The 27,721-nt window shown below is 40.1% G+C and overlaps 1 protein-coding gene across 1 annotated transcript in view; it reads left to right on the top strand.

Moving 5' to 3' along the window:
• The first annotated feature begins 1,158 nt into the window (after window positions 1-1,158).
• The window catches only part of LOC133557319 (glutamate receptor ionotropic, NMDA 2C-like), a 170,955-nt gene continuing 144,392 nt past the window's right edge, over window positions 1,159-27,721 (top strand). Inside the window, exon 1 of the mRNA XM_061907693.1 lies at window positions 1,159-1,755. The gene's annotated coding sequence lies outside the window, so the exon portion shown is untranslated. The remainder of the gene's footprint in view (window positions 1,756-27,721) is intronic.

Genomic DNA, 27,721 nt, shown 5'->3' with positions numbered 1-27,721 from the left:
ACTCCTCTACCACGGTAAGGTAGCAGCTCAGAGAGGAGTGTTTTAATGTAAATGTTTTCAAATGGATGTTTTAATGTTAATTTTTTGATGTTGATGTTGGTTTTGATGTTTTAATGTCAATGTTTTATTAATATTGTTTTAAATCATGTTTTATCTTTAACGTTTTAATATTGCTGTTTTAATGTTAATGTTGGTTTTACATGTTTTATATTTATGTTTTAATTTTAATGTTTTATTATTCATGTTTTAAAATTGCTGTTTTAATATTAAATGTTTTAATGCTGGTTTTAATGTTTTCATAAGGATGTTTTAATTTATATTTTTTGATGTTGATGTTAGTTTTGATGTTTGAATGTTAATGTTTTATCAATAGTGTTGATGTTGGTTTTGATGTTTTAATGTTCATGTTTTATTAATATTGTTTTAAATCATGTTTTATTTTTAGCATTTTAATATTGCTTTTTTAATGTTAATGTTTTGATGTTGGTTTTAAAGTTTTCATACTGATGTTTTAATGTGAATGTTTTATTGTTCATGTTTTAATATTGCTGTTTTAATATTAAATGTTTTGATGTTGGTTTTAATGTTTTCATATGGATGTTTTAATGTTAATTTTTTGATGTTGATGTTAGTTTTGATGTTTTAATGTTAATGTTTTATTAACAGTGTTGATGTTGGTTTTGATGTTTTAATGTTAATGTTTTATTAATATTGTTTTAAATCATGTTTTATTTTTAACATTTTAATATTGCTTTTTTAATGTTGATGTTGGTTTCAAAGTTTTCATATTGATGTATTAATGTGACTGTTTTATTGTTCATGTTTTAATATTGATGTTTCAATATTAAATGTTTTGATGTTGGTTTTAATGTTTTCATATGGATGTTTTAATGTTAATTTTTTGATGTTGATGTTAGTTTTGATGTTTTAATGTTAATGTTTTATTAATAGTGTTTTAAATAATGTTTTATTATTAACGTTTTAATATTGCTGTTTCAATGTTAATGTTTTGATGTTGGTTTGAATGTTTTGATATTGATGCTTTCATGACGTGGAGGTTGATGTTCACAAGAGCAGAGGCGGAGAAGCAAAGGTGTTTAAAAAGGCGGCAGAGGAGAAAAAAGGTGAACGCGAGGAAAAGGAAGCGCAGCGAGGAGGAGGAGTTGAAGTGAGCGAGCGAGGAGGGAAGGAAGGAAGGAAGGAAGGAAAGAAGGGAGACTAAATCCTCAGACGAGTTCCATCCTGCCGCACACGCACACGGAGGACGGACGACAAGGTGAGAAGAAGCAACTCTGTTTGGAAAAAAACAAGAAGAAGAAGAAGAACTCAACAGGATGAGAAGCTGCGAGTGTTCTGCTGTCACTTCTCCACCCTGACCTCCAACATCTGGACCACACGGAGCTGCTGCGCACGCATCCTCCTCTCCTCGCCTGTTCAACACCTGCGCAGGTGGAAGGCGGGAACTTAGCGCGCTTCCCGCGGACGTGACCCGCACCTGGATGGGGGTGGACCCGCGGGGAAGTGGAGCGGTGGAGGTGTTAGCGGGGCGCGCATTGACTCCCCTCGTCCCGTCCGCCGGAACCCGGGAGTAAAAGCGCGGGAAGGCAAGGGGACTTCCATGCGTCTTCCCGGTGGGGGTGCGCGCGCAGGAGGACGCCGGAGGAGGATCTCCGCTCCGACAAGTGACCGCAGCGGCTTCGGGAGGCGGGATGGAGCGGCGGGGGGGCTAACGCTGGATGTCCGTGGGAAGCGCAGGTGAGCGCGCGCGCACACGCACTACACCGTTAATCCATCGCACATGCACGCGCACACGCACACGCACACGCACACACTAGTTTAAGAATTGACTTTACGAAATGAAAAATGTGTAACAAGCGGCGGCCATTTTGATGCGTTTTCATTTGTGCGAAGACCTAAAAAAAATAAAAAATAAAAAAATAAAAATAAAAAAACTCATGTTGACAGGAAAGAAGTCCTCCATCCATCCGTCCATCTATTTCCTACCGCTTGTCCCTAAAGTTACAAGCTGAAAACTTGTGATTCGCAGAAGGTTTGTTTACTTTACGAAATATGTAACATTGTCAACATTTAAAAACGTTTTCCCCCCAAAATGTGTAACGCTGGGAAAATAACTACAAAATAAAAGAAACATAGTTTAGCATGACACATATATTTTCCCGAAATATGTAACTCTACACACATATGTATGTATGGATACATATGTATATTTATATATATACATATGTAAATAAACATACATATGTGTATATATATATATATATGTGTGTGTCTATATATATATATATATATATACATACATTTTCTGCCGCTTATTCCCGTTCGGGGTCGCGGGGGGCACTGGCGCCTATCTCAGCTACAATCGGGCGGAAGGCGGGGTACACCCTGGACAAGTCGCCACCTCATCGCAGGGCCAACACAGTAAATATCTATATATATAGACACACACATGTATATATACATATATATACATATGTATGTACTGTATGTATATAATACATATACATATGTATATATATACATATGTATGTATGTATATAATACATATACATACATACATACATATATACATATGTATACATACATATTTATATGTATATATGTATATGTATATATATACAGACATATGTGAATATATATGTGTGTATATAAATGCATATGTGTATATACACATATGTATGTATAAACATACATATACATATATACACACATATACATACAAACCCCATTTCCATATGAGTTGGGAAATTGTGTTAGCTGTAAATATAAACAGAATACAATGATTTGCAAATCCTTTTCAACCCATATTCAGTTGAATGCATTACAAAGACAAGATATTTGATGTTCAAACTCATAAACTTTATTTTTTTTCTTGCAAATAATAATTAACTTAGAATTTCATGGCTGCAACACGTGCCAAAGTAGTTGGGAAAGGGCATGTTCACCACTGTGTAACATCACCTTTTCTTTTAACAACACTCAATAAACGTTTGGGAACTGAGGAAACTAATTGTTGAAGCTCTGAAAGTGGAATTCTTTCCCATTCTTGTTTTATGTAGAGCTTCAGTCGTTCAACAGTCCGGGGTCTCCGCTGTCGTATTTTACGCTTCATAAGGAGCCACACATTTTCCATGGGAGACAGGTCTGGACTGCAGGCGGGCCAGGAAAGTAACCACACTCTTTTTTTTACGAAGCCACGCTGGTGTAGCACGTGCTGAATGTGAATTGGCATTGTCTTGCTGAAATAAGCAGGGGCGTCCATGAAAATGACAGCAGCATATGTTGTTCCAAAACCTCTATGTACCTTTCAGCATTAATGGTGCCTTCACAGATGTGTAAGTTACCCATGCCTTGGGCACTAATGCACCCCCATACCATCACAGATGCTGGCTTTTCAACTTTGCGTCAATAACAGTCTGGATGGTTCACTTCCCCTTCGGTCTGGATGACACTATGTCAGATATTTCCAAAAACAATTTGAAATGTGGATTTGTCCGACCACAGAACACTTTTCCACTTTGCATCAGTCCATGTTAGATGATCTCGGGCCCAGTGGAGCCGGCGGCGTTTCTGGATGTTGTTGATAAATGGCTTTCGCTTTGCATAGTAGAGCTTTAACTTGCACTTACAGATGTAGCGGCAAACTGTATTTAGTGACAGTGGTTTACTGAAGTGTTCCCGAGCCCATGTGGTGATATCCTTTAGAGATTGATGTCGGTTTTTGATACAGTGCCGTCTGAGGGATCGAAGGTCACCACTTTTATATATATATATATATATATATATATATATATATGGAATTCTTTTTAGTGTCAATTTATTTGGAGTGTCAGGAAGCCAATTGTGTGTCTTCAATGTCAATCATCTCGACGTCCATCCGCCAACGATTTCCTGTAAAGCTGTCAAGTCTTTCACGAGGGCGCTAGGGCGGGGTTACCATAGCAGCCGCTTAAATGCTAATTGTGATAAATGCGTGTGGCGGGCGTCATGTTGTCTTAATAAGCTCAGAGCGTTGTTTTTTTTTTTTTTTTTCTTCCCCTTCTTTCTTCAGCGCCAGGCTCTGATTTATTCCTCGCTGCGAGACTTTATTGGGGAAAGAGCGATGAGCGTACGCTGGGGATGGATGGAGGCGGACAATCCGCGATAAGTAGTCGTCGCGTACATGAGTTTTAGGAACTAATGCGAACGTTCAGGCACGGAAAAACCTCTCTTTGCGGAAGGTCTACGTTAGGAAATGGTATGGCTCCTTTTTACATTCGGTCTGATACGGTATTTGGGAATGGATACCGGGTACTCAACAGTTGTCATGATCTGTATCGTTTTCTGTTGGTATTTGACTCCCTTAGCTCCTGGTGGCACTTCCTGTTTTGTTATGTTGCGATAGTTACGCATTAGTGTCACCTGCCTCTTGTTTTTTTACGCGCACCTGCTTTGTAATTACTCTCCTTATTTAAGCCTGCCTTTTCCGTTTACTCACTCTCGCATCCTAGTTTCTGTTCCATGCAACAGGTGAAGTGAAGTGAATTATATTTATATAGCGCTTTTCTCTAGTTACTCAAAGCGCTTTACATAGTGAAACCCAATATCTAAGTTACATTTAAACCAGTGTGGGTGGCACTGGGAGCACGTGGATAAAGTGTCTTGCCCAAGGACACAACGGCAGTGACTAGGATGGCGGAAGCGGGAATCGAACCTGCAACCCTCAAGTTGCTGGCACGGCCACTCTACCAAACGACGTTGATTCCCGATTGTGGTAAAGAACTGTTTTCGTACTTGCTAGCTTCCGCGCTATCCTTTGTTTGTTCCCTAGCTCACATGCTAGCGCTTTTAGTTCTTTCTAGCTCCCATGCTAGTTCTTTTCGTTTTGCCCTTTTTGTTCCTAGTACCAGTTTTTCTGTTCTTAGTCTGTTTTGTAGTAAAAATAAATCATTATTTCGTACCTTCACGCTGTGTCTAGTCCGACTGCATAATAGAGAGAACGAAACCGCACCACGATGCCGGATAACCGTCACAACAGTACCACTTTTGTTTGTGTTCCTGTTTTAATACATATAAATGATTTAGTAATAAAAATCAACATTTTTGATATTTAACATTCAAGAAGGGATATGGTACATTTTTTACCTACGACCAAATTCCGCTGGTCCACGTCGGCACTTAGCGATCACTCCAGCAGCACTGAGAGCCGACTCAGAGAAACTACCTCGAGGTGATGTTGGCAGTTTTCAACGGCAAACAAAGCGGTTGACTCAAAAAAAAATGTTCCAACGTAAGTAAAGTAAGGCCTACTTTTCCAAAAATGCTTTAGCATGATGCTAATACACAAAACCAGTGAATTTGGCACGTTGTGTAAATCGTAAATAAAAACAGAATAGAATGATTTGCAAATCCTTTTAAACTAATATTCAACTGAATAGACTGCAAATAAAAGATACTTAACGTTCAAACTGAAAACATTTCTTAGCTTTTGCAAATATTAGCTCATTTGGAATTTAATGTCTGCAACAGTTTCCAAAAAGTTGGCACGAGTGGCAAAAAAGACTGAGAAAGTTGAAGAATGCTCATCAAACACTTATGTGGAACATCTCACAGGTGAACAGGCTCATTAGGAACTACTCAGTCATTCACAAACAAGGACGGGGCGAGGGTCACCACTTTGTGAACAAATGCATGAGCAAATAGTTTAAGAACAACATTTCTATATCATCGAACGTTTCAGAGAATCTGGAGTATTCACCGCACGTAAGCAGGAAGGCTAAAAACTAACATTGGATGCCTGTGACCTTCGATCCCTCAGGCGGTAATTGCATCAAAAAGCAACATCAGTGTGTAAAGGATATCACCACATGGGCTCAGGAACAATTCAGAAAACCACTGTCAATAACAGCTCCTGGCGTGTCTAAACAAACTCAAAAACGGTCCGAAAAGAAAAAGAAAAGTAACGAAAACACCCAAAAACGCCCAAGAACCATAATTTGTGGTTTATTTGGTGGTTTATCGACTTAGACCCAGACAAACTTTATTCATTCAGACACTATAAAACCTTCACTCCTTCATCTCTGTGCCGGCACGTCATCCCCGGCGCTTTTTCCGTAGTTCCACGGGAATGTCCAGAGCGCTGGCAGGGAGAGCGCAAACAGTTCCTGCTGTATGTAAACAAACTCAAAAACCGTCCGAAAAGAAAAAAGAAATGTAACAAAAACACACAAAAGCGCCCAAGAACTATAATTAATAGTTTACGGAAAAGATAAATGTCAGGTTAAAACACTGATGACATCTATTGAACGAGACAAGAAGCAAAGAATTAAACACAGACAGAATTACATTTGGCTCAATTTGAGGAGAAACGTCTGGGCTGTATTCTTGTACAGTCTCCCAGCACGCTCTTTTTATTTGGACTTTCCCTGTTTACATAATAACAGCTGTTTCTAAAGGAATGGGGGTTATGTAAACAGCCATTGTTTTCGGTCACATTAGCACAAAGGAAAAAGACGGCCCGGGCTTTGGACTGGTCCTGGTTCGAGCTTGGATCAAAATAAATAACCCCTTCTGTCTCCTCCCATCGTACACAGCGGAATTTTAAGCCTTTGGCTTGGTGCAAAAAAGACAGCTTTCATCCGTTCATCGGGAACTCAGAGAACTGAAATTTTTTTGGGATAATTTACATACAATTTTTCTGACAATAAGTGATTGAAAAAAAGCAAGAAAGTTTGAGAATAATACCAAAAATAAGGTAAAATGAAGGAAGTCGAAAGAACTACTCTGATGTGCTGCTACTCTTAAAAAAAAAATAAATAAATACAATTTAAAAAATAGCATAGAAAAAATCCATACATTAGCCGCACCGTTTTATCAGTCGCAGGGTCCAAAGTGAAAGAAAAAAATAGCGGCTTATAGTCCGGAATTTACATTTTTTTTTGATTGATTGAAACTTTTATTAGTAGATTGCACAGTACAGTACATATTCCTTACAATCAATCAATGTTTACTCATACAGCCCTAAATCACGAGTGTCTCAAAGGGCTGCACGAGCCACACTTAGACAAACTTTATTGATTCACACAGTATAAGCCTTCACTAATTCATCTTTGTGCCGGCACGGCATCCCCGGCGCTTTTTTCAGTTTTCCACGTAAATGTGTTCGGAATTTACGGTATTATTTGCATTTTAGTCACTTTCGCTTAAATTGTACACACCTGTTCCGATCAGTCCCCTAAAGCAGTGTTTTTCAACCACTGTGCGGCGGCACACCTTGAGAATACAGTCTGGTGTGCCGTGGGAGATTATCTAATTTCACCTATTTCGGTAAAAAAAGTTTTTTGCAAACCAGTAATTATAGTTTGCAAATGATGTGTTGTTGAGTTCGGCAGAGTAACCGTGTAATACTCTTCCATATCAGTAGGTGGCCGCCGGTAGCTATTTGTTTTGTAGATGTCAGAAGTAGCGGGAGGCAGGGTGCAGGTAAAAAGGTGTCTAAAACAAAAGGTGAGTGCCCCTAAGAAAAGGCATTGAAGCTTAAGGAAGGCTATGCAGAACAATATCAAAACTGAACTGGCTGCAAAGTAAACAAAAACAGAATGCTGGACGACAGCAAAGACTTACTGTGGAGCAAAGATGGCGTCCACAAAGTACATCCGAACATGACAATCAACAAGGTCCCTGCAAAGGATAAAATCAAATAAAATTATTCTTGATTGCTAAAATAAAGTAGATGCGGGAAATATCGCTCAAAGGAAGACAAGAAACTGCTACAGGAAAATACCAAAAAAAAGCCACCAAAATAGGAGAACCAAAACACTACACACAGGAAAAAAACGGTAAAAAAACCTCTTGGCTCAAAAAAGGTTGAAAAACAGTGCCCTAAAGGTGTGTACCGAGTGTGCAACCTTTTTGAGACATGTCAAATCTAACCGGCTCGCAGGGTCAAAGAGCGAATTGGTGTATTCTCCTGAAAAATAATAGCCCTGGTGACATTTTGACCAATTCTCATCCATTGTATTCAATCCTCTTCCACTCCGGATTGAATACAAAGTCTCCCCACTAACCCACCAGTGCCTCCATGGAAATGCCACCCCCTCTACCTCCTCCAACCTCTGAGGAAAAGGCTACGAGAAATGCTCCCAGCCTGTGGAACGCTCTCCCTGAGCACCTGAGGGCACCACAGACTGTGGATGCTTTTAATAAAGGCTTAAAAACCCTTCTTTTTTTAAAAAACAAGCCTTTTTTTTTTTTTTTTAGATACTGTATATGCATACTAGTTCTAGGTATGAGTGTTGTGATCCGCTTCCCGGATCACATTCTTATTTTGGTTTTTGAGTCCTTTTGTGTTTTCTGACTGTTTTGAACTCTTCCGGTTCTGAGTTTGTTTGTGCACTTCCTTATTTATCTTGTTACCATGGTTTCACATTTGTTCCAGCTGCTCTGCTTTTGACACGCACCTGTGGTAATTGTTTACTTCAGTATTCAAGCCTGCGTTTTTCCTTTACTCGTCTTCGCCTCGTTAAGTTTTGCTACATGCAATTATTGACTACGTGGATTCCCTACTCTCGGTAAAAACTATTTTGGACTTGCTTGTTTCCACCCTAAGCTTGTTGTTCCTCCAGCTCCTACGCTAGTAGTTTTGTTTTCCCTTTTGTGCCTCGTGCAAGTTTTTGTCTGTTATTTCTCTAGCTCCCATGCTAGCGCTTTTGGTTCTTCTCCAGCTCCCATGCTAGCGCTTTTGGTTCTTTTCTAGCTCCCATGCTAGTTCTGTTGGTTTTGACTAAGTCAGTTTTTATTTGTTGATTAAATCATTACTTCTTACCTCACGCTGTGTCCGAGCCCGATCTGCATCTAGGAAGAGCACCACCCGCATCACGATGCCCCGTAGTCGTCACATATTAGGCTGTTCTAGTTTTTATTTTTATTATCTTTTTATTTTAATTTTATTTTTTTAATACACTCTAGCGCTTTGAGGTTGTTTACTCAATGCATAGTGATTTTTACAAATAAAATCTATTATTATTATCCTATTGTGTGCTTTGGGAAAGGCAAGAGTTGCGCGCCGTCACGTGATCATGTGACCAGTGCTGCCTCCGCTGGCCGCCCCGTGTACTGCGTTTCCAACACGTCATGTTTTCTCTTGATTCATGAACACTTTCCTCATCCCCGGGGGGGATTTGTGGCCGGGGAGAGTTGGCGGCGACTGTCGAGCGGTGTTGATGACGGGTGGGAGATTAGCGCGGCGCTAATTCAGACGGCCTAATTAATGCAATCAAAAAGCAAAAGGTGGCGTTCGGGTCGCACATGTTAATAAGTCTCTGGCGACTGTAATGATGAGGATGATGGTGAGGATGATGATGATGATGATATTGATGGCGGTGCTCATCCCGTCAAGCCCATCCCCGGCTGGTTTCCTCCCAGCGTGAGGACTCCGGCTTAACAGTCTGTCACTACCGTGCTCTCTACTGTACTACCTACTGTGTACTCTACCCCGGACTGCTGTGTACTGTACTCAAACTGTGGAAGCTTGATTCTAGTATGGTGTTTTATTTTCCCGGTGTTCAAACACAGTGTGACCGTTCAAACTGCACGCAATGTTACGGTGGACAAGAAGATTTAATAGTACTCGTTTTTGATGAATACTTGGGCGTACTACGCTACTGTAGCTTAACGTTGGTCAGTGTAGTGTACTCGTATTGTTTTGTGATTTAGAGGTCTGCCGGGGCTTTGAAGTACTGTAGTGTACTCTACTGTAGTATAGTGTAGTGTACTGTGCAGTACTGTGTAGTGTACAGTTATTGTAGTGGCATGTAGTGTGCAATACTTTGTGTATTGTATTTTGCTGAGGTATTCTGTACAGTACTTGTAGTGAGGTGGACTGTAGTATAGTGCAGTGTACTGTGCTGTAGTGTACTCTACTGTAGTATAGTGTAGTGTACTGTGCTGTACTGTGTAGTGTACAGTTATTGTAGTGGCATGTAGTGTGCAATACTTTGTGTATTGTATTTTGCTGAGGTATTGTGTACAGTACTTGTATTGAGGTGGACTGTAGTATGGTGTAGTGTACTGTGCTGTAGTGTACTCTACTGTAGTATAGTGTAGTATACTGTGCAGTACTGTGTAGTGTACAGTTATTGTAGTGGCATGTAGTGTGCAATACTTTGTGTATTGTATTTTGCTGAGGTATTGTGTACAGTACTTGTATTGAGGTGGACTGAAGTATGGTGTAGTGTACTGTGCTGTAGTGTACTCTACTGTAGTATAGTGTAGTGTACTGTGTAGTGAACAGTTATTGTAGTGGCATGTAGTGTGCAATACTTTGTGTATTGTATTTTGCTGAGGTATTGTGTACAGTACTTGTATTGAGGTGGACTGTAGTATGGTGTAGTGTACTGTGCTGTAGTGTACTCTACTGTAGTATAGTGTAGTGTACTGTGCAGTACTGTGTAGTGAACAGTTATTGTAGTGGCATGTAGTGTGCAATACTTTGTGTATTGTATTTTGCTGAGGTATTGCGTACAGTACTTGTAGAGAGGTGGACTGTAGTATAGTGTTATGTACTGTGCTGTAGTGTACTCTACTGTAGTATAGTGTAGTGTACTGTGCAGTACTGTGTAGTGTACAGTTATTGTAGTGGCATGTAGTGTGCAATACTTTGTGTATTGTATTTTGCTGAGGTATTGTGTACAGTACTTGTATTGAGGTGGACTGTAGTATGGTGTAGTGTATTGTGCTGTAGTGTACTCTACTGTAGTATAATGTAGTGTACTGTGCAGTACTGTGTAGTGTACAGTTATTGTAGTGGCATGTAGTGTGCAATACTTTGTGTATTGTATTTTGCTGAGGTATTGTGTACAGTACTTGTATTGAGGTGGACTGAAGTATGGTGTAGTGTACTGTGCTGTAGTGTACTCTACTGTAGTATAGTGTAGTGTACTGTGCAGTACTGTGTAGTGTACAGTTATTGTAGTGGCATGTAGTGTGCAATACTTTGTGTATTGTATTTTGCTGAGGTATTGTGTACAGTACTTGTATTGAGGTGGACTGAAGTATGGTGTAGTGTACTGTGCTGTAGTGTACTCTACTGTAGTATAGTGTAGTGTACTGTGTAGTGAACAGTTATTGTAGTGGCATGTAGTGTGCAATACTTTGTGTATTGTATTTTGCTGAGGTATTGTGTACAGTACTTGTATTGAGGTGGACTGTAGTATGGTGTAGTGTACTGTGCTGTAGTGTACTCTACTGTAGTATAGTGTAGTGTACTGTGCAGTACTGTGTAGTGAACAGTTATTGTAGTGGCATGTAGTGTGCAATACTTTGTGTATTGTATTTTGCTGAGGTATTGCGTACAGTACTTGTAGAGAGGTGGACTGTAGTATAGTGTTATGTACTGTGCTGTAGTGTACTCTACTGTAGTATAGTGTAGTGTACTGTGCAGTACTGTGTAGTGTACAGTTATTGTAGTGGTATGTAGTGTGCAATACTTTGTGTATTGTATTTTGCTGAGGTATTGGGTACAGTATTTGTAGTGAGGTGGACTGTAGTATAGTGTAGTGTACTGTGCTGTAGTGTGCTTTACTGTAGTATAGTGTAGTGTACTGTGCAGTACCGTGTAGTGAACAGTTATTGTAGTGGCATGTAGTGTGCAATACTTTGTGTATTGTATTTCGCTGAGGTATTGTGTACAGTACTTGTAGTGAGGTGTACTGTAGTATAGTGCAGTGTACTCTGCTGTAGTGAAATCTACTGTAGTATAATGTAGTGTACTGTCCAGGACTCTGTAGTTTGGTATAGTGTGTGTAGTGTACTTTGTAGTGTAGTTTTTTTGTGCCGTCAGGTTTTTGAAGTACTGCAGAATAGTGCATTGTATAGTGTACAGTACCGTGTAGTGTAATATAATTTGTAGTCTAGTGTACTGTGCAGTATTGTGTATTGTACCGTACTTTATAGGGTAGTGTACTGTTCAGTACTGTTCAGCGTATAGGTATTTTAATATAGTGTAGTACTTTGTAGTGTAGTATGTTGTAGTGTATTGTAATGTCGTTTTGTGCAATTTAGTTTCAAAAGTGTACTGTATTGTAGTAATGCATAGTGTAGTGTAAAGTTTTTTGTGTACTTTAGTATAGTGCAGTGTAGTGTGTTGTACTGTAGTATTGTATAGTACTTTTTTGTGCACTTTAATGTACAGTATAGTGTCTTATATTGTACAGTATTGTGTAGTGTACTTTAGTATAGTGTAGTGTATTGTACTGTTGTACTGTTGTACGGTGTAGTAGTGTACAGTACTGTGTAGAATTGTTTACAGTACTATGTAGTGTAGTATACAATAGTATGTATTGCAGTGTGCTGTGCTGTAGTGTACTGTGATGTAGTTTAGTTTACAAGAGAGTACAAAGTAGTGTACTGTAACATAGTGTAGTGTACAAGAGAGTACCATGTAGTGTACTGTAATATAGTGTAGTGTACAAGACAGTACCATGTAGTGTACTGTAATACGGTGTAGTTTACTAGAGAGTACCATGTAGTGTACTGTCATATAGTCTAGTGTATAAGAGAGTCCCATGTAGTGTACTGTCATATAGTGTAGTGTACAAGAGAGTACCATGTAGTGTACTGTAATATAGTGAAGTGTACATACAGTACCATGTAGTGTACTTTCATATAGTGAAGTGTACATACAGTACCATGTAGTGTACTGTAATACAGTGTACTGTAATATAGTGTAGGTTACAAAGGAGTACCATGTAGTGTACTGTAATATAGTGTAGTGTACAACAGAGTACCATGTATTGTACAGTACACCTGTAGTGTAGTGTACTGTAATATAGTACACTACAAGTTGGGTTACAGGTTTGGTCACAAAATCTACCCAACTTTTTAGAAATAACCCATAAATCTAACCCAACAGACTTGACCCAGCATTTGGGTCGAAAAAAATGACCCAGCATTTGTGTGTATATAGAATAGAGTAATGCAAAGTACAGTATTGTATAGTACTTTGTCGTGTATAATGTACAGTATTTTGCAGTACCACTGTGTAGTGTAGTTTCCAGTACATTGTCGTGCATAATGTACAGTATTGTGTAGTGTAGTGTCCAGTACTTTGTTGTGTATAATGTACAGTATTGTGTAGTGTAGTGTCCAGTACTTTGTAGTGTATAATGTACAGTATTGTGTAGTGTAGTGTCCAGTACTTTGTCGTGTATAATGTACAGTATTGTGTAGTGTCCAGTACTTTAACGTGTATAATTTACACTATTTTGCAGTACTACTGTGTAGTGTAGTTTCCAGTACTTTGTTGCGTATAATGTACAGTATTTTTAAGTACTACTGTATAGTGTAGTTTCTAGTACATTGTTGTGTATAATGTACAGTATAGTGTAGTTTAGTGTCCAGTACTTTGTTGTGTATAATGTACAGTATTGTGTAGTTTAGTGTCCAGTACTTTGTTGTGTATAATGTACAGTATTGTGTATTGTTGTGTCCAGTACTTTCTCGTGTATAATTTACACTATTTTGCAGTACTACTGTGTAGTGTAGTTTCCAGTTCATTGTTGTGTATAATTTACAGTATTGTGTAGTGTAGTGTCCAGTACTTTGTTGTGTATAAAGTACAGTATTGTGTAGTGTAGTGTCCAGTACTTTGTTGTGTATAATGTACAGTATTGTGTAGTGTAGTGTCCAGTACTTTGTTGTGTATAATGTACAGTATTTTGCAGTACTACTGTGTAGTGTAGTTTCCAGTACTTTGTCGTGTATAATGTACAGTATTGTGTAGTGTAGTATCCAGTATTTTGTTGTGTATAATGTACAGTATTGTAGTGTCCAGTACTTTGTTGTGTATAATTTACACTATTTTGCAGTATTACTGTGTAGTGTAGTTTCCAGTTCATTGTTGTGTATAATGTACAGTATTGTGTAGTGTAGTGTCCAGTACTTTGTCGTGTATAATGTACAGTATTGTGTAGTGTAGTGTCCAGTATTTTGTTGAGTATAATGTACAGTATTGTGTAATGTAGTGTCTCGTACTTTGTCGTGTATAAAGTACAATATTTTCAAGTACTACTGTGTAGTGTAGTTTCCAGTACATTGTAGTGTGTAATATACGGTGTTGTGTAGTGAAGTGTCCAGTACTTTGTCATGTATAATGTACAGTATTTTGCAGTACTACTGTGTAGTGTAGTTTCCTGTACATTGTTGTGTATAATTGACAGTATTGTGTAGTGTAGTGTCCAGTATTTTGTTGTGTATAATGTACATTATTGTGTAGTGTAGTATCCAGTACTTTGTGTGTACAATGTACAGTATTGTGTAGTGTATACCCTTTGTCGTGTACAATGTACAGTATTTCGCAGTACTACTGTGTAGTGGAGTTTCCAGTACTTGTGTTGTTATTTGGCATAGTTTAGTACTGCATTTGTGTGTAGTTTTTGCAACAGGTTGTCGCAACAAAACTACGACATAAAAAAAATAAATAATCAATTAAATAATTTTTTGTTTGTTTGATTTAATTCACACAATTGTTGCAAAAGTTCATCACATTTGTTTGTGTCACATTTGATACACATCTAATTCTTTATCCACCATAATCTCTCAATGTTACACACACACACACACACACACGCACGCACGCACGCACGCACGCACGCACGCACACACACACACACACACACACACACACACACACACACACACACACACACACACACACACACACACACACACACACACAAAGTGGTAATCTGCAGGGATTAAACTGTTAAAGCAACACTTGATCCTTTCGACATCTTTGTGCTCATCGTTGATTTGATTTCACGTTTTTTATGATTTCATCACCAGCATCAAACTGAAATATTTTTTGGGTAATATCAGTTAGCATGTTAGCATTTTAGCTTCTGTTTTGCTCATTTGCAGGCAGGTATGCACCTACGAGTCGTCACACTTCGTGCGCACTTTAGCACATTTTACAGGTATAGGCCTCAGGGTCGAATATTTTGTTTTGTTTCACCCATGCTAACTGTTAACATGCTAACAGTTAGCATGCTACTGTTGTAGTTTTTTATTTTTTTTGCTTAATTTGTAGGTATACACCCAAGAGTCGTATATATTTTATTTAACTCTCTACGGCTAGTGTGCTAACTGTTACCATTTCAGCTTTTGTTTTGCTCATTGGCACGTTGGTTTGCAGCTAAGAGTCGTATATTTGGCGACGCTATCTGGCTAAAAGTTAATTCTGAGCGAATGCAGTTCAGCTTTGTCATACTAACGTTAGCGCACTTTAGCAAATTTTACAGGTATAGGCCTCAGGGTCGAATATTTATTTTTGTTTCACCCATGCTAACTGTTAACATGCTAGCAGTTAGCATGCTAGTGTTCCAGCTGTTTTTTTTTTTTTGCTTAATTTTGTCACGTCTATGGGATCATGTTTTGTTTTGGTCATGTTCGGTTTAGTTTTTTGGACAATCAGTTCCTGTTTTCGCACTTCCTGGTTTGTTTTGTTACCATAGCAACTCATTAGTTTTCACCTGGTCCTCATGTCACGCCCCTGCCCTCATGTCTCACACCTGTTTGCACTAACCACCTGTATTATTTAAACCTGTAGTTGCCAGGTGGTCAGCCTGGCGACTTTACTTCAACTCCCTTCATGCCATGCCTGTTACCCACACTGCCCATAGTTTCCTTCCTTCCCATGCCATGTAATTCTTTTTTTTTTATGTCACTGTTATTGAGTTTTGTTTTTTTGTTCATAGTCATGCCATAGTGCTAGTTTTTGTTGTACTGCCAAGTTTTGTTCTCCGCCATTGTGCGCGCCTTTTTTTTTGCCTTTTCTAATTATAGTGTTAAGAAATAAATATGTACTTACATTCACGTCTTGCTCGTGCCAACTTTCCTTTGCCTCGGAAAAACAAACCACCTCATAGTTCAAGTTTGACAAATTTTTAGGTATACACCGAGAAGTCGTATATATTTTGTTAAACTCTCTCCCGCTAGCGTGCTAACTGTTAGCATTTCAGCTTTTGTTTTGCTCATTAGCAGGTTGGTTTGCACCCAAGAGTCGTATATTTGGCGACGCTATCTGGCTAAAAGCTAATTGTGAGCAATGCAGTTCGGCTTTGTAATGCTAACGTTAGGGCACTTTAGCGAATTTTACAGGTGTAGGCCTCAGGATCGAATATTTTGTTTTGTTTCACTCATGCTAACTGTTAACATGCTAACAGTTAGCATGCTAGTATTCTAGCTGTTTTTTTTTTTTGCTTAATTTGTATGTATACACCAAAGAGTCGTGTAGATTTTGTTAACTCTCTCCGGCTAGCATGCTAACTGTTAACATTTCAGCTTTTGTTTTGCTCATTTGTAGATAGGTATGCACCTAACAGTCGTCACACTTCTAATGCACTTTAGCTAATTTTACAGTTATAGGCCTCCGAGTCAAATATTTCGTTTTGTTTCACCCATGCTAACTGTTAACATGCTAACAGTTAGCATGCTAGTATTGTAGCTTTTTTTGTTTTTTGCTTAATTTGTAGGTATACACCCAAAAGTTGTATATATTTTGTTTACTCTCGCCGGCTAGCGTGCTAACTGTTAGCATTTCAACTTTTGTTTTGCTCATCGGCAGGCAGGTATGCACCTAAGAGTTGTATATTTGGCGACGCTATCTGGCTAAAAGCTAATTTTGAGCCATGCAGTTCGGCTTGGTAAACTTAGCTGCTCTACACATTGTAATGTGTAGCATGAAAGCATGGTAACATTAGCGCACTTTAGCAAAATTTTACAGGTATAGGCCTCCGGGTCAAATATTTTGTTTTGTTTCACCCGTGCTAACTGTTACATGCTAGTATTCTAGCTGTTTTTTTTGTGTGCAAAATTTTTAGGTATACACCTAATATACAGTATTTTATGCTTCATAACGTGTCACACATTTTCAATGAGAGACAGGTCTGGACTACAGGCAGGCCAGTCTAGTATCTGCACTAATTTACTATGAAACCACGCTGTTGTAACCCGTGGCTTGACATTGTCTTGCTGAAATAAGCAGGGGCGTCCATGATAACGTTGCTTGGATGGCACTATATGTTGCTTCAAAACCTGTATGTACCTTTCAGCATTAATGGTGCCTTCACAGATGTGTAAGTTATCCATGCCTTGGGCACTAATACACCCCCATACCATCACAGATGCTGGCTTTTACACTTTGCGCCTATAACAGTCCGGATGGTTCTTTTTTCAAAAAACAATTTGAAATGTGGACTCATCAGACCACAGAACACGTTTCCACTTTGCGTCAGTCCGTCTTAGATGCACTCGGGGCCCAGGAAAGCCGGCGACGTTTCCGGGTGTTGTTGATAAATGGCTTCCGCTTTGCATAGTAGAGTTTTAACTTGCACTTACAGATGTAGCGACCAACTGTAATTAATGACAGTGGTTTTCCGAAGTGTTCCTGAGCCCATGTGGTGATATCCTTTACACACTGATGTGGCTTTTTTGATGCAGTACCGCCTGAGGCATGCATCCAAGGTCCGTAATATCATCACTTACTTGCAGTGATTATTCCAAATTCTCTGAACCTTTTGATGATATCATGGACCGTAGATGGCGAAATCCCTAAATTCCTTGTTGAGAAACGTTGTACTTAAACTTTCGGGCAATTTGCTCGGGTGACCCTCGCCCCGTCCTCGTTTGCGAATGACTGAGCATTTCATGGAAGCTGCCGTCACACTCAATCACGGCACCCACCTGTTCCCAATTAGCCCGTTCACCTGTGGCTGTTTCCTCTGTGTTTAGTATCTCCTGTCTTTAGTTCCTGTCTAGCTCTTATTTTGTCAGCTTCCTGTCTTGTTCCCTGAGTGCTGTGTTCCTCCTCAGCTGTGGCTGATTGGCACCTGGCCACACCTGTTGCCAATCAGCCCGCTCCTATTTGTACCTGCTTTGACTCGTGTCAGTTGCCGGATCATTGTATAGTCATTTGTATCGTCGTTGCCACATGTCACTCTTGTCGCGCTACCTGTCGGGTCGTTTTGTTACAGCTACTACCTGTCGTGCTACATTTTGTCCTGGTCGTTGTAGCGGTAAGCTGTTCTTGTTAGCCATTAGTTCCAGTTTTTCTGTTTGCTATCCACTAGCTTCCATGCTAAAGTTCCTTTTTGTTTTCTAGCTTCCAGTGCTAGCTCCCTTAGTTTGTTATTCCGTCCACGTGCGTGCTTTTTGTTTGTTCTTGTTTAGTTTTAATTAAATCATGTTTTCATATCCTACGCCTGCCTCCGTCTCTGCATCTTGGGGTTCATCAACACCAACTAACCGTGACAGTTATGTTTAGTTTTTTGGACATTCCGTTCTGTTTTTGCACTTCCTGGTTTGTTTTCGTCTCCATGCCAACCCATTAGTTCCCACCTGGTCTCCAAGTCACGCCCCTGTCCTCAGCCCTCACACCTGTTACTAATCGTCATCATAGTCACTATTTAAGCCATTCTTTTTCTGTCCTCGTCCTGGCAACTTTGAACTCTACCGACCCTCATGACTACGCACCTACCTGTCCCTCATCTACCTTTATGCCTTGCCACGCTGTTTGTTATACGGTCTATACCACGTAAGTTTTTGGTTTGTTTTGTGCCACAGCTAGTAATATCTTTTTTTAAATTTGTATATAGTAATGCCATTGTGCTGTTTTTGTTTGAGTATAGTCTAGTTTGTTCTCCGCCAAGGTGCGCGCCCTTAGTTTTTCTGTATAGTGTTAAATAAATCAAATATGTACTCACACTCTCGTCCGGCTCGTGCCAATCATCCTTTGCGTTGAAGAAGCAATACAAATCCAAGTCCTAGTGGGACATTCACCCTTGCTCCTGATGGGTCCTGGTGAGCGCCTTGCATGGCAGCTCCCGCGATCCGTGTGCCTGCCTCCGTCTCTGCATCTTGGGGTTCATCACCAACTAACTGTGACAGTGGCATGTTATAAATAAGTGTTTGATGAGTGTTCCTCGACTTTCTCAGTCTTTTTTGCCACTTCTGCCAGCTTTTTTGGCATCAAACTCCAAAATGAGCTAATATTTGCAAAAAATAACCAGTTTGAACGTTAAATATCTTGTCTTTGCAGTCTGTTTAATTGAATATGTTGTTGAAAAGGGTCTGCAAGGCATCGTATTCTGTTTTTATTTATCTTTTTACACAACGTGACTGTCAGGCTTGGACTTGGTCCTGGTTTTGTTTTCCCGAGGTGCAAAGCGAATGGAGTGGAAACGGCGTGAAGGTAAAGACATCTTTATTTGAACACTAAAACTAAAAACAGGAACCGACAAAATGGCGGTACAAAAAACTGGGCTATGAAACAAAAGACTAGCACAAGGACTATAAACTACAAACATGACACAAAAACACTTGCACGGTGGCATGAATAACAAAAACTTAACGTGGCCAAAATGGACAGCATTGCAAGGCATGAAGCAGGTAATCAAGGGCGTGAATGAGGTGAAGTGTATTTATATAGCGCTTTTGCTCTAGTGACTCAAAGCGCTTTACATAGTGAAACCCAATATCTAAGTTACAAATAAACCAGTGTGGGTGGCACTGGGAGCAGGTGGGTAAAGTGTCTTGCCCAAGGACACAACGGCAGTGACTAGGATGGTGTAAGCGGGGATCGAACCTGTCACCCTCAAGTTGCTGGCACGGCCGCTCTACCAACCGAGCTATACCGCCCCACAGGTGATGTTGCCAGACTGACTAACTGGTAACTGTGGCTTAAATAATGAACATGATAAGTGAAAACCGGTGTGAGACAAGACAGGTGAACTGATTGGTTGTCATGGTAACAAAACAGGGAGTGGAAAAAAAAAAAAGGAACTTAGAGTCCAAAGCAGGGGTAGGGAACCTATGGCTCGCGAGCCAGATGTGGCTCTTTTGATGACTGCATCTGGCTCTCGGATAAATCTGAGCCGACATTGCTTATCACGATAAGTAATGAATAATTCCACTTGTAATCACAGTGTTAAAAACAACGTTCAAAATATAAAACATGCTCATGCATTTGAATCCATCCATCCTTTTTCTACCGCACTTGTTCAAGAAGTTGCATTAAGGGTAAGAAGTGATTTATTTATTATTGGTTAGTTCTTCAGACCACCAAGCACCGACATGAGAGCCTGTTTGCAATATTTTTTATTTTTCAATAAGTCTCTCCGTTGCTTTCCAACAATTGTCTTTTTCTCTTTCGTTCTCGCTCGCACTCTGGCTCCAGCCCCAACCCCGTCTCTCTCCCTGGCTGCTGCTTGTAAACAGAGCGACAGGTGATTAGATAACAAGGCCCAGGTGGGCCATCTACGCTCGTTGCTGATTTCGAGGCCGGTCCCGGCACACCCCGCTTCGCTGCAGGCCCGCAGGCCACGCCCCCCTCCACAGTTAGCTTCAGAATAACAATGTTATTACACAGAATAAGAGACTTATTATACTCTAGAAATGTTAGTCTTACTTAAAAATGCACATTGTGTTCAGTGTTAAAAAAACAATATATGGCTCTTAGGGAAATACATTTGAAAATATTTGGCTTCTCGGCCAAAAAGGTTCCAACCCCTGTCCTAGGCAGTCTCCCATCCAAGTACTAACCAGGACAGATACTGCTTAGCTTTGAGAACAGATAAGATTGGGGATGCTCGGGGTAATAAGGCCGTACAAAACTCATGATCAGACATGACAGAAAACTAAATCCGTTGGCATGGTAACACAAACAAGGAAATGCAAAACAGAACTAAAATGGCCCAAAAACTAAACATAGCATGACCAAAACAAAACATGATAGGCGTGACAGTGACAACTTGACTGGTTTTGGGGGTTTTGTACGTAGTCCCCCCCCCCCGTCCATCAGTTCCAGTCTTGACCCCTCACAGCGACTGAAGCGGGTGTTGCGGCAACAACTAATAACCGGCGCTTTTGTTAGCGGCGTGCGCCCGAGGGGGGCCCCCGGAGAGCGCGGAGGCCTTATTAAGATGAATGATTGATATCCAGCCGAGTGAAGAGTGGCGAGGACGGCGCCGCTTTTAACCCCTGCCTCGCTTTGAAACACCAAGCTTTTTTTTTTTTGAATCAAAGGGAGGTGTTGTTAATTATCCCGGGGTCTCTGATGGCCACAGATGATGCCGAGGCGGCGCAGGAGTATCAAAGACGTAAAGTGCGGGGATCTTTATTGGCTGGAAAGAAAGGCCGCCTGTGCCGGTGTAAGAGGTTCAAAGCTGTTGATTCAAGCTTTTATTACCGGAGCACTTTTTAGTTCCATTTAAATGCTAAGGGACGGGTACCAAATTTGGTACTTTTTAATAGTCCCTTGGCACTGAAACTGAAAAGGTGCCCTATTTCAGGGGTAGGGAACCTATGGTTCTAGAGCCAGATGTGGCTATTTTGATGACTGCATCTGGCTCTCGGATGAATCTTAGCTGACATTGCTTAATGCGATAATTACAGTGCTAAAAATAACGTGCAAAATAGAAAACATTCTCATGCCTTTATATCCATCCATCCGTTTTCTACCGCACCTGTTCAAGAAGTCGCATTAATAGACTCCCTTTTTAGACCAGTTGATCTGCCGTTTCTTTTCTTTTTCTTCTATGTCCTACTCTCCCTTGTGGAGGGGGTCCGGTCCGATCCGGTGGCCATGTACTGCTTGCCTGTGTATCGGCTGGGGACATCTCTGCGCTGCTGATCCGCCTCCGCTTGGGATGGTTTCCTGCTGGCTCCGCTGTGAGCGGGACTCTTGCTGCTGTGTTGGATCCGCTTTGGACTGGACTCTTGCAACTGTGTTGGATCCATTGTGGATTGAACTTTCACAGTATCATATTAGACCCGCTCGACATCCATTGCTTTCCTCCTCACCAAGGTTCTCATAGTCATCATTGTCACCGACGTCCCACTGGGTGTGAGTTTTCCTTGCCCTTATGTGGGCCTACCGAGGATGTCGTAGGGGTTTGTGCAGCCCTTTGAGACACTAGTGATTTAGGGCTATATAAGTAAACATTGATTGATTGATTGAAGTATTTTATGTTATGAAGTGAAGTGTACTTATGTAGCACTTTTTCTCTAGTGACTCAAAGCGCTTTACATAGTGAAACCCAATATCTAAGTTACATATAAACCAGTGTGGGTGGCACTGGGAGCAGGTGGGTAAAGTGTCTTGCCCAAGGACACAACGGCAGTGACTAGGATGGTGTAAGCGGGGATCGAACCTGCCACCCTCAAGTTGCTGGCACGGCCGCTCTATACCAACCGAGCTATACCGCCCCACAGGTGATGTTGCTAGACTGACTGGTAACTGTGGCTTAAATAATGAACATGATAAGTGAAAACAGGTGTGAGACAAGACAGGTGAACTGATTGGTTGTCATGGTAACAAAACAGGGGAGTGAAAAAAAAAAAAAGGAACTTAGAGTCCAAAGCAGGGGTAGGGAACCTATGGCTCGCGAGCCAGATGTGGCTCTTTTGATGACTGCATCTGGCTCTCAGATAAATATTAGCTGACATTGCTTAATGCGATAATTATGAATAATTTTGCTGGTAAAAACAGTGCTAAAAATAACGTGCAAAATAGAAAACATTCTCATGCATTCATATCCATCCATCCGTTTTCTACCGCGCCTGTTCAAGAAGTCGCATTAATGGTAAGAAGTATTTTTATGTTATGAAGTAAAGTGTACTTATATAGTGCTTTTTCTCTAGTGACTCAAAGCGCTTTACATAGTCAATCAATCAATCAATGTTTATTTATATAGCCCCAAATCACAAATGTCTCAAAGGACTGCACAAATCATTACGACTACAACATCCTCGGAAGAACCCACAAAAGGGCAAGGAAAACTCACACCCAGTGGGCAGGGAGAATTCACATCCAGTGGGACGCCAGTGACAATGCTGACTATGAGAAACCTTGGAGAGGACCTCAGATGTGGGCAACCCCCCTCCCTCTAGGGGACCGAAAGGAATGGATGTCGAGCGGGTCTAACATGATACTGTGAAAGTTCAATCCATAGTGGCTCCAACATAGCCGCGAGAGTTCAGTTCAAAGCGGATCCAAGACAGCAGCGAGAGTCCCGTCGACAGGAAACCATCTCAAGCGGAGGCGGATCAGCAGCGTAGAGATGTCCCCAACCGATACACAGGCGAGCGGTCCATCCTGGATCCCGACGAGCGGTCCATCCTGGGTCTCGACTCTGGACAGCCAGAGGGAGGAGGGGGGGGACATAGGAGAAAAAAAAGAAAAGAAGCGGCAGATCAACTGGTCTAAAAAGGAGCTCTATTTAAAGGCTAGAGTATACAGATGAGTTTTAAGGTGAGACTTAAATGCTTCTACCGAGGTAGCATCTCGAATTGTTACCGGGAGGGCATTCCAGAGTACTGGAGCCCGAACGGAAAACGCTCTATAGCCCGCAGACTTTTTTTGGGCTTTAGGAATCACTAATAAGCCGGAGTCTTTTGAACGCAGATTTCTGGCCGGGACATATGGTACAATACAATCGGCAAGATAGGATGGAGCTAGACCGTGTAGTATTTTATACGTAAGTAGTAAAACCTTAAAGTCACATCTTAAGTGCACAGGAAGCCAGTGCAGGTGAGCCAGTACAGGCGTAATGTGATCAAACTTTCTTGTTCTTGTCAAAAGTCTAGCAGCCGCATTTTGTACCAACTGTAATCTTTTAATGCTAGACATGGGGAGACCCGAAAATAATACGTTACAGTAATCGAGACGAGGCGTAACAAACGCATGGATAATGATCACAGCGTCTTTAGTGGACAAAATGGAGCGAATTTCAGCGATATTACGGAGATGAAAAAGGCCGTTTTAGTAACGCTTTTAATGTGTGACTCAAAGGAGAGAGTTGGGTCGAAGATAATACCCAGATTTTTTTTACCGAGTCACCTTGTTTTATTGTTTGGTTGTCAAATGTTAGAGTTGTATTATTAAATAGAAGTCGGTGTCTAGCAGGACCGATAATCAGCATTTCCGTTTTTTTGGCGTTGAGTTGCAAAAAATTAGCAGACATCCATTGTTTGATTTCATTAAGGACCAAGGGGCCAAGGACCGAACCCTGGGGAACTCCACACGTTACCATAACATAGTCCGAGGTCATACTCTTATGGGAGACGCACTGCACCCTGTCTGTAAGATAAGAGTTAAACCAAGACAGGGCTGAGTCTGACACACCAATTCGTGTTTTGATACGCTCTAATAAAATATTATGATCGACGGTATCGAAAGCAGCGCTAAGATCGAGGAGCAGCAACATAGATGACGCATCAGAATCCATCGTTAGCAATAGATCATTAGTCAATTTTGCGAGGGCTGAAACCTTTTTTTTTTTTTTCTTCCTCTAACTGACACTAAAAAAATAATTTTGCTTCCGTGTCCCGGTGTCCGAGGTGAGAACATAAACGGCGCATAGCCCTCGGGCTCGTTAGGGTTAATTTGCACTCCCCCCCCCTCCCCCCCCGGGGGTCCGAAAAGGTGGGCAAGGTGTTAACATTCATGAGGAATGTGCAAACTTGATTGGCCGACCTGTGACTCAACCCCGACGCCGACCTCCTGAATGTTTAATAATATTAATTATACATATTTTAGTATCATTTGTGGCAGCAGAGGAGAACGTTTCAATTGTGCATCTCATTGCTCTAATGGTGGTGCGTTCAGGGACCCTTGATTAAAGTTGGAAACACTAGTTTTTCGAGACAGGGGGAGATTTAACCCCTCAATGCTGATAAAATACAATAATGTGAAGATAAATATACATATAATATGAATATAAGTAAATATATGAAAATATCAAATAGTAATAATAATACAATACCCAAAACTTGCAAATAATCATTAACTTAGAATTTAATGGCAGCAAAACATTGCAAAAAAAGTAGTTTTTTACCACTGTGTTACATGGCCTTTTCTTTTAACAACACCCAGTCAACGTTTTGGGAACTGAGGGGACACATTTTTGAAGCTTTTCAGGGTGGAATTCTTTCCCATTCTTGCTTGATGTACAGCTTCCATCCATCCATTTTCTACCACTTTCCCCCTTACGGGGTCGCGGGGGGCGCTGGCGCCTATCTCAGCTACAATCGGGCGGAAGGCAGGGTACACCCTGGACAAGTCGCCACCTCATCGCAGGGCCTGATGTTCAGCTTAAGTTGTGGTATTTTAGCCCTCATCATGCGCCACACATTTTCAATGGGAGACAGGTCTGGACTACAGGCAGGCCGGTCTAGTACCCGTTTCCGAAAACAATTTGAAATGTGGACTCGTCAGACCACAGAACACTTTTCCACTTTGCATCAGTCCATTTTACATGATCTCGGGCCCAGAGAAGCCGACGAGCGTTTCTGGGTGTTGTTGATAAATAGCTTTGGCTTTGCATGGTAGAGTTTTAACTCGCACTTACAGATGTAGCGATCAACTGTAGTTGCTGACAGTGGTTTTCTGAAGTGTTCCGGAGCCCATGTGGTGATGTCCTTTACACACCGATGTCGAAGGTCAATGGCATTCAATGTTGGTTTTCAGCCTTGCCGCTGACGTGCAGTGATTTCTCCAGATTCTCTGAACCTTTTGATGATATTACGGAGAGTTGATTGGCGAAATCCCAAAATTCCTTGCAGTAGCTGGTTGAGAAATGTTGTTCTTGAGCAATTTGCTCACGCATTTGTTCACAAAGTGGTGACCCTCGCCCTTTCTTTGTTTGCATTTCACGGAAGCTGCTTTTATACCCAATTAGCCTGTTCAAATAAGTGTTTGATGAGCATTCCCTCAACTTTCTCAGTCTTTTTTGCCACTTGTGCCAGCTTTTTTGAAACATGTTGCAGGCATCCAATTCCAAATTAGCTAATATTTGCAAAATATAACAACGTTTTCCAGTTTGAACGTCAAGTATCTTGTCTTTGCAGTCGATTCTATTGAATATAAGTTGAAAAATCAAATTTTCGCAGGTATAGTATCGTATATTTTGGTTTTCCACTAATGCTAACTGTAAGTATGCTATTCTCAGCATATTAGCATAGTAATGTTTGCATGCTAACGTAGAAATGCTAGTTTTTTGTTGTTGTTTTTTATAGTTAATTTGGTAGGTTTGCATTATCATTATCATTTGATACTTGCCGATAGATACCCGTTAGCATGCTAATGTTGATATGTTAGCTTTTTTTTTATTATTATTATTCTTTTTTAGTTAATTTGGTAGGTTTGCACTTGAGTCAAATTTTGGTACTAAATGATTTTTTACGTTTTAGCATTATCGACACATTTTTCAGGTAAACACCTCAGTGTAATATATTTCTTTATAATCGTTATTTGTTGCAATTAGCATTTTAGCATGCTAGCAAGAGCTTGCCAACGTAAAAAAAAAAAAAAAAAAATTTAGCGGGTATAGTATTGTATATATTGGTGTTCCACTAATGCTAACTGTAAGTATGCTATTCTCAGCATGTTAGCATTCTAACGTTGAAATGCTAATTTTTGTTGTTGTTTTTTTAGTTAATTTGGTAGGTTTGCACCCCAGTCATATTTTGGTACTCAATGATTGTTTACGTTTTAGCATTATCAACATAATTAGCATTTTAGCATGCTAACATGAGCATGTTATCTTAAAAAAAAAAAATTGAATTTAGCAGGTATAGTATCGTATATTTTGGTGTTCCACTAATGCTAACTTTAAGTTCTTTATTCTCAGCATGTTAGCATTGTACTGTTACCATGCTAACATTGAAATGCTAGTTTTTTGTTTGTTTGTTTTTTTAGTTAATTTGTTATGTTTGCACCCCAGTCATATTTTGGTACTAAATGATTGTTTACGTTTTAGCATTATCGACACATTTTTCAGGTAAACACCTCAGCGTAATATATATTTTTATAATCGTTACTTGTTGCAGTTAGCATTTTAGCATGCTAACAAGAGCATGCTATCGTTAAAAAAAAAATCTAATTTAGCGGGTATAGTATCGTTTATATTGGTGTTCCACTAATGCTAACTTTAAGTATGCTATTCTCAGCATGTTAGCATTCTAACGTTGAAATGCTAGTTTTGTTGTTGTTTTTTTAGTTAATTTGGTGGGTTTGCACCCCAGTCATATTTTGGTACTCAATGATTGTTTACATTTTAGGATTATCAACATAGTTAGCATTTTAGCATGCTAACATGAGCATGTTATCTTTAAAAAAAAAAATCTAATTCAGCAGGTATAGTATCGTATATTTTGGTGTTCCACTAATGCTAACTTTAAGTTCTTTATTTTCAGCATGTTAGCATTGTACTGTTACCATGCTAACATTGAAATGATAATTTTGTTTTGTTTGTTTTTTTAGTTAATTTGTTATGTTTGCACCCCAGTCATATTTTGGTGCTAAATGATTGTTTACGTTTTAGCATTATCGACACTTTTTTCAGGTAAACACCTCAGTGTAATATATTTTTTTATAATCGTTACTTGTTGCAGTTAGCATTTTAGCATGCTAACAAGAGCATGCTATCGTTAAAAAAAAAAAAAAAAATCTAATTTAGCGGGTATAGTCTCGTATATATTGGTGTTCCCCTAATTTTAACTGTAAGTATGCTATTCTCAGCATGTTAGCATTCTAACGTTGAAATGCTAGTTTTTGTTGTTGTTTTTTTAGTTAATTTGGTAGGTTTGCACCCCAGTCATATTTTGGTACTCAATGATTGTTTACGTTTTAGCATTGTCAACATAGTTAGCATTTTAGCATGCTAACATG

The sequence above is a fragment of the Nerophis ophidion genome, linkage group LG08, assembly GCF_033978795.1.
Source record: "Nerophis ophidion isolate RoL-2023_Sa linkage group LG08, RoL_Noph_v1.0, whole genome shotgun sequence".
NCBI classification, from domain to species: Eukaryota; Metazoa; Chordata; class Actinopteri; order Syngnathiformes; family Syngnathidae; genus Nerophis; species Nerophis ophidion.
This window is presented reverse-complemented; position numbering and strand designations above follow the sequence as displayed.